The 9,153-nt window shown below is 26.8% G+C and overlaps 1 long non-coding RNA gene across 1 annotated transcript; it reads right to left on the reverse strand.

The window, feature by feature from the left end:
• Nucleotides 1-5,289: 5,289 nt before the first annotated feature.
• On the reverse strand, nucleotides 5,290-6,288 carry LOC136090651 (uncharacterized). The gene is made up of 2 exons (XR_010643601.1): nucleotides 5,953-6,288; nucleotides 5,290-5,576 (listed from the first exon to the last, which is right to left on the reverse strand). It is a non-coding gene; the product is annotated as an uncharacterized LOC136090651 (long non-coding RNA).
• Between the last annotated feature and the right edge of the window lie 2,865 nt (nucleotides 6,289-9,153).

Below are 9,153 nucleotides of genomic sequence, written 5' to 3' on the forward strand. Positions count from 1 at the left end.
AGTTTTTACCAAGGAAAAGTAGTTATTTGGATATAAATACGTAATTAATTTAGAAGGTTACATTTATCAATGTATATTTGTCAATGAATTCATTACAGAAAACCAACATTGTGAAAATGTGTGTCTTTTAAAACATCTTGTAACTCGTATTTAATGATCCAACATGCCATATTATGATGCCATTAGAAATGCTTATTAGCATTATGAAATGTCGAACATACTTGCATTATAAAAGGCTGTTGATTAAGGCACATTTTTGTGATACAATATAAAAGTAAATTACATTTAGTAATAAACAGTTGCAGTTACACAAAGAAGTAATACGTATAAAAGGAGTAAAAGAGAATTTACGAGAAGAAGTGGTTATAATAATATGAAATATTAAAAAACTTGTTTTAAAACGTTCAAAAATGAATCGGTATGAGCTGAATTTTAGAAGAAGAAGAAGAAATATGCCAAATCACATACCAAGAAATATTATTGACAAAGCCAATCCTTTAGAAGTTTATAATGGTATAGAACTTAAAATGCGCTACAGATTTTCCAAAGAAATGTTTTTAATATTAGCTAATGACATTATTAACAGCAATGTTAACAATCGAGGCTGTCCTCTTTCACGTGTACAATAGCTGGCTATTGCGTTTCGGTTCATTTTTATGCTACTGGTTCATTCCAAGAAAAGATATCAGACAATGGTACCTTTTTATTGTATTGTATTCTTACTGTAGACTTTGGATTATGTTTTTAAATAACACCATTTTATAACAACAAAAAAAATAATCATATACTCAAGTAACAATAAATAAAGTACTTCACATTTAGATTTGTATGATCTGATCTAATTAAGTATACTCTTTTAGAGAGTAATAGGGGATTTGGAGGAGCTGAAAGTTAATCAGTCACCTGTTTGTCGAGTAGTTAAAAATATTTCAATTCAAATTGCCAACAAAAGATATCAGTACATAAAGTTTCCAACAGAAGCTGATTCTTTGATAATTCAGCAAAGGTGATTATAAGTTTTCATGGATATTTGCATTTTGCTATTAAATACAAACTTTAAAATTTTTTTTGATAACGAAATTATTTATATTTATCAACCATTGCTCCCATTGATTCCCAGTAGCAATTGAGCAATTGATGGAACACATCAGAGCAATTGATGGAACACATCAGAGCAATTGATGGAACACTCAGAGCAATTGATGGAACACATATTCCTATAATAAACCCTGGAAAACCCAGAAATATATCGAAACAAAAAGGGATTTTTCTCTTTGAATTGCCAGGTCATTGCAGGTCCTTCAAAAGAAATTTTATCTGTTTGTGTTCAGTTACCTGGAAGTGTTCATGATTCACGAGTTTTTGCAAACTCAGCTATTAAAGAAGTTTTAGAAGTTCGTCAACATGTTCATGTTATAGGTGTTTCGGCTATCCTTGTAAACAATATTTAATGACACCTTTTTCTAACCGAAAGAATGAAAGTGAAATCCGATACAATAACAGTTTAAGAAGTACACGTATGGCAGTTGAATGTTGTTTTGGTATATTAAAAAAACAATTTCCTTGTCTTAACATTCCCTTACGAACAAAATTACAAAATTCCATAGCCATAATAATATCCTGTTTTGTGCTTCACAACATTTCCCTTCTAGAAAATGATAATTGGGAAGACAATGAAACACAAAATAGCAATGAAGAAGATGGCGCTGAAGCGCTATGCTATGCTGCTGCTATGCTGCTGCCAGAAAATCATTATTAAATCAACAGATTGTTTAAAATCATTTAAATTTTGCAAAGCAATTTTAAAAATGAATAACTAAAATTTTTGTTTGTATTGTTGTTTTTACTGAAGTAAGTTTATTTTTATATTAGCTATTTTTATTTGTCTATGCATTTGTTCTTTATCAAGATCATGAATTTCATTATATGGCTTTTTTTTCAATTTTTTTTAGAGAAAGATATCTTTTTTAATGTTAAACATAGTTCCTTTTCATATGTTAATGAACCAGATGGTATCAATGGTTCAGTAAAAGTTTTCTTTTCTGTTTCTATGAGTAGCCCAATAGTATCAGAAGTCCTGTCTCCATATGTGATCTCTATTGACTCGTTCGGATTACCTATATAAATAAATGACATATTTGAATTGTGTATATATGTATATATATATATATATATATATATATATATATATATATATATATATATATATATATATATATATATATATATATATATATATATATATATATATATATATATATATATATATATAGTTTTAGCATTTAGAAAACCAAGTTTGTTCAAAATAATTAGTTTTGTCAGTATTTGTAAAAAACCTTAATTTTCATTAAAATATAAAAAAAAGATAAATTATTAAAATAAAATATGATTAAAAAAAATACAAAAATAAATAGTATTAAAGATACATAAAATTAAAAAATAAAATAAAAAATAAAATTACATTGCAGTATAGCATCATCCCCAAAAGATGTCAAAATAAGATTCAATGAATTTGGTGGTAATATCTGCAGAACGCATTAAATTTCCTGTGACGGAATAGGAGTTTGATTAGGACCTCCGCCAGTTTTGTTTAACTCCTTTTCTTTCACTAAAATCCAAAGAATTGGTTAGAAAAACCCCATATTATTAACTTATATTAAGTAATATCGACAAGAAAATATGTTGTAAAAGTCTGACAGAGAGAAGTCCAGCACTGTATAAACTTTACTGGTAACCATACAGTTTGGGCATAAAAATCATTGTCCTACAATTTATATTTTAATAACATTTTTCGATATAAATAACGTTTGCTAAATGTACACAAGACTTCTTTTAGATGTCTAAAACATGTCTTATGTTTACTGGGTAGTTGCCTATAAAAATAACCTTTGCTTTTTTTCTTTATTTGCTACTTACAAATCAACAAATTGTTTTGCTTTTTGCTTTGAGTTCATCCAGCATATCTTTAGTTCTTTTTGATCTCTTTTAATTCCGATGCCTTGGGTGTTGAATAATTGCGTAATTTTTTCCCACAAAGATTTTTTTTTAAGGTAGACATTATCCGTCTTCTTTTCTTCGATGTCTTTGTAATCTTTCATTATATTGATCAAAATGATTTTTCTTGCTGACTGAAAATTCGTCTTTTAAAAAGTAAGCAAAAAGTCTATAGTGGATATGCATTTTGAAATTTTTATTCTTTTATATGATGAGCAATTCCGATCATAAATATTTACGACGAAATTTTCATTTTGATAAAAAGAAGACTATATTAACACATTTATTTTTTATCTTTTCCTTTTTACAGCTTTAAAATTGTAAAAGTGTCATGATTAACTAAACTATTACCTGTAGTTAAATTGTAATTTATATTGTCATATAATTTATATATTGATCGTATGTTATATACGAATTTGTTTCAGTAAAAGGTTTTTTCCGTAAAAAAAAATCCCTTGCCGCTATTGGTTGCGAAGTGCATTTACCGATAAGCGCCCTGAATCCAACGCCTCGACTATTTTTCAAGTTCGACTTTCTCAAGCACGAACTTGAAATTTTCAAGTCTCGTTTACGCATTCGCTCAATTTTTCAAGTCTGACTTGACAAAGTCGAACTTAAGATTTCAAGTCAAACTTGACTCAAGTTCGGTTCTTGCATTACACCCTAAATTTAAATGTTTACTTTGGGGTCATCCATAAATTACGTGACGCATTAGGAAGGAGGGGGTCGGGAATTTTGTTACGATTTGTTACAAGGGGGCATCAATTTTGTTACGCACTATTTATTTTTTTAAGTTTTAAATCTGGAGAAGTCTTTCTTTTAGTTAAAAGAATATCTAACCAAATCACAACCCTCAGTTGATGTATCTACATGTTAATTGTAAAATCAACTGCGTCTAAATTTTATTTATTCGATGTGTACACTAGTTACAGCATGTTAACGGACTGTTACAGTTGTTACAGTCTCTGTACAGTGCACGCTCTGCACTTTGACTTTATATGGTCCAATTGGAGAACTTTATTTATTTGGTGCACAAAAGTGTGCAGCAACAAAAAAAGTAACTAAAAATAAAAAATAAAGCGGACTAAAAAAATCAAAAAAAATCTCGACATCGAGAGAAATCCCTCGAACCATCAACATTACTAAACGGATGCGTAAACCACTCGGCAACTCTAAAATGATAACGTAAGAGAAAATTTTGTTTATAAATTAATAATTTTGCATGTTTATATCGTAAAAACAATTTAAAATTAGGATGATGTTTAGGATAGTGATGCTATTTTATACAATTTTACGCGGAACTATTGGGGTGAAAAAAAAACATAAAACAGACGGAAAAGTACTAATTAATTAACTCATTGGAGCTAAGAAATTATAGATATTAGCATATTTAAAATCGCTTGAAAAATATTTTTAGGGCTTAAAAAATTGTTGCGTATTATGAGGGGGGGGGGGGGGAAAGGGGTCAATAAAATGTTACAATGCGTTATGAGGGGAAGGAGGGTGTCAAAAAATGTCAAAAACTGTGTGACGTAATTTATGGAAGACCCCTTTCGCTTTTGGTTTCGAATAAACCTTTAGCTATTGACTTTCACTTTCAAATAAATATTTGCATTTGCAGATTTATTACTTTTAATTAACAAATATTTGTTTTAAACAAGTGTTTTCACAATTTTGAAAAGATACATTTAAATAAAAAAAAATATTTCAATCAGTGTTTTTGCAAATAAAAATTTTCAAAATTATCTTAACAAATATCATATTGCGAGGATATTGCACTGCATATAAAAGTTATTGACATATTTTATTTGAAACCATTTTTTTAATGTAATTTGTATTTGATGCACTTAAAGAAAAATAATGTTTAGTACATACATGATAGCGCAGAGCAATTTAAATTTTAGAAGTTTCATAGCCTGCGTAGCGAATTGTTGATTTTTATTTAGAAATACTATTGTTTTTTAATTTTAGATGTGTTTTTAGGTTTTTTTACCACACGAATACTTTGATAAGAAGATCGAAATTAAAACTTTTTTTTCAAATATCGAATATATATATAAACCATTATCACAATAACTTTGATTCAAAATAAGGACATTTTTTAATTCCAGGATAAAAAAAATTTCTCTAGTCTTACGACTCATTAAAACTCCTGTGTCGAGAGTACCCAGTGGGAAAAAAGATAGCGACTTGCTAGCTAGTCACTACCTACGCGTGAAAGACGCGTTTAAAACGAATAAAATACACGTTTTAAATGCGTTTTGTGTCATCTAGCACCTATTGTGTCAAAATCAATCAGTCACCGGGTAACTTTATTAACTCATAATATCTTACTTTCGGTATTACATGTTCATAAAAAAATATTTGTGGAGTAAAATTCTAATTCTAGAACTCTTCCTCTTCATGTCTCATTCCGTTAAACATATGATAAAGTAAACCAATAACTCGATCAGCATTTTTAACACCTTCAACCATGTTATTACTATTCTTACTTCTTCTTTTATCGTTACTAAATTTTCCAGTATAACGTCGAGTTTCTTCATCTACGCCTCTATTCTGTTTTCTTTTCTTACCAGCGTCATCTCAAAAAAATCAAATAAACAAGTACATTACGACACTGATGTAAATATATATCATTATAATAAATATACTCTTACCACTGTCTTATTGACTGCAGCTAATCGAAACGTAAGCTACAGTCAATAAGGCAGTAGCCTCGACAGCCTTATTGACTGTAACTTCAAGCTTATCTACAGCACCATTTATTTATATGATATTGTCTCTAATTTACTTTTTTAATAAAATCAAAATAGCTTAAACTTAAATACAGTTTTTTATGGAAAGATTATACCTGTATGTTATATCTAAAAGAGCTTTGTAGATATTGTAAACGCTTAATAGATATCAGTATTACAAAGATATACTAAAATTATTAAATTAAATTTATCATTAACTCACTCATTGCTAACAAAACCAAAAAAATTAAACAAAAAAGTTTGATCATTGAACTCATTCCCTTAACCAACTTCTTTAATAACTTGTTCTGAAATCTGATATTTATATTTTAAAATTTTAAAGTAACACGTGTTGGTGGGAAGGAACAGTAATACTCATATCTAGTGAAATCTGAGTGTGTTTTTTATCAATAAAAAAAATCCATTTTATGATATTGTTTTAACTAATAAATTATGAGATGTATTCTATAGTAGATTTCATATTTTACCTACTACTAGATTCTATAGGTATAGAATCTATTCGTAGGTAAAATAATCAGGTTTGGTAGAAATAAAAAGATTTATTAAATCAAGAGAATAAACTAAACAAGTATAAATGTTTATAAAATCAAAAGTAAAACTACAAAATAACTTTATGTTATTATAATAAAATAAAAGAAGTCGGTGTTATAATGAAAGAGGAGAAGGATAATAAAAGGGAATACTTGGGCAATATAATAAAGTGGAAAATTAAAGATTATAACAAAAGGGAAGAATTGGGGATAATAGTAAAAGAGGGTTTTCTATAAATAAACCCACTATGATGAAATAAGCTTTAAAAATGCTATTGATTTCAGAAATATTTTATTAAAGAATTATATTAATTAAAAATAATTTAAAATAGTTAAATTGCAACTCTTTATCATATATAGATTATTAACTTTATTTGTATGTATATAAAAATATATGTATATAAATGATATATATGACGTATATAATATATATATATATATATATATATATATATATATATATATATATATATATATATATATATATATATATATATATATGAAATAAATTATTAAAAAACACTTATCTAACTTTTATCATCTACTTTAAGTTTCGCCATTGCTAGATCATCAGGAAGAGTTACTAAATCTAAATAAAAATTCAATTTATAGAAAAAAATATTTTACAGGAAGTTATAAATTATTAAAAAAAAATTTTAATTACTATATTTTTTTTTTTTTTTTTGTTAACGGGAAGTTACAGAAAGTATTTATTAAATAAATTTCTTTAGAATGGGGATAGTTTGATTTGGTCATTTGTTTTTATAATTTTTTAGGAGGTATTTATTTTCGTGCCTACATTTAGAAATTAATTCAGATTTTTTATTAATAAATTTTCTTGATTTAAATGAGTAATTATTTCAAAATGAAAATATTGAAATTAATTTAAATAATTACTCATTTAAATCAAGAAAATTTATTACATAAAAAATCTGAATTAATTTCTAAATGTATATATATATATATGTATATATATATATATATATATATATATATATATATATATATATATATATATATATATATATATATATATATATATATATATATAATGGTTATAGTATATATAAAATAGTTATAGTATATATATATATATATACATATATATATATATATATATATATATATATATATATATATATATATATATATATATATATATATATAAATTTTGTTAAGTGATTTTCTACTAAAATGTATATATATATATATATATATATATATATATATATATATATATATATATATATATATATATATATATATATATATATTTGGTTAATAATAATAAATTGTTTCCATCATCCATCTTCATCGCATCAATCATTGAAAATATTTTTCCTCGACATGTTAAAGGATTTCCAATATTGCCGTATGATGCATTTTGTCCATCAATTCAGTCTAGCCTAGCTGATAGATTCTGTAAAAAGTGAAACATTTACTTTGTCTCTAAAGCTATGCTGTAAAAGCACGCTTCTATCCATTCTTCTGCTATAAAACTCCCTCTAATCAAAAGGGTCCAACCTGTTCGTATCGCTGCCAAACGTCAGACAGAATTTTAGGCAGTCATCGCCTTGCAGAAGAGTTCGGAAACTGCTAAATGGTTAGATAAAAATGAAGTTGACGCAACGAATTTGATTGTACCTCAAGGATACGATATCCTTTTAGAGCGCGGAGAGCATTCACTACCTATTGTTTCAATCGATGATCACTTCAACAACCCATGGGAAGATTATATGAAAGATATATATTAGTATTTGCTTTGTTGATTATTTAATGAGATATCGACTATTATATAATATAATTTGATGAGATCTACTTTTATATAAATGTATAATTTAGACAGAAAAAAAATTAATGGTTTTTAAGCATTTTTATTGTTTTTTAGGAGGGGAGTACACAAAAACTGACATCATATATAACGAGGGGTTGGCCAAAAATTGACAGTTTGGCAAAGGGGGGAGGGGGAGTCGAAAAATTGAGAAAAAACACTGACATCATTTATGGATGACCCCTAATATCAATCCTGGTGTTAGAGGTGGTTTTCGACAGTCAGGTTGAAGTGATGAAAATAAGAAATAAGCCTCATCAGTTAATTGGGGAAAACAGAAGCTATAATCTACAGGAGATAAAGGTGGAGTTGGGAATTTATGTCAATGTCTCTACATTATGGCGGTGGTTAAAAAAAATGAATTATGCATACAAAATTTAAAGACGCAACAAACCTTTTCAAATCTTGTTAAGGTTATTATTTTATATTTGTTTGTTCCGAAGAACTAGCAACGGTTTTTCTGCTTATTGAAATACTCCTTGACATGGAATTTAAATATATAAAACTTCCGCTAAAGATAAATCTTCTTTGCAAATACACCATCTATTTTATAAAACTTAGATTTTTAGAATAGGTGAAATTTTCGAAACAGCCTTTAGGAGTAAAATCAAACAAAGGGTAACCGATCATCAACCGTCTCCTGTAAAAAATTAAAAATTCTTGTAAACTAAAAAAATATGGTGAATATGGTGATCAATAAAAAAAGATTTAAACTTGGTTCGACAAAAAATTTGGTTGAGCAAATCATAATTTCTTGGGGTATAATTTCTTTTTTAAATAGAATTTTTTTAATTCAGAAACTCAGAAAATATAGTCTTACTTATCTATTTAAAATAAAGTTTTTTCAGCTATTTCAAATTTCAATTAGACCAACGTTTATGCTCAACTTGAATCAAAATGAATTATACCTGTTGAACCGATAAACGTTCTTATATCTGTTGAACCGATAAATATAAAAAAATCTAATATTTAATGAATGGAATTTTTTTTATTTCTTGATAGAACTACATTCTGAGGAAAACGTTGTTTGAGAAATGAATTA

The sequence above is a fragment of the Hydra vulgaris genome, chromosome 14 (genome assembly GCF_038396675.1).
Source record: "Hydra vulgaris chromosome 14, alternate assembly HydraT2T_AEP".
NCBI classification, from domain to species: Eukaryota; Metazoa; Cnidaria; class Hydrozoa; order Anthoathecata; family Hydridae; genus Hydra; species Hydra vulgaris.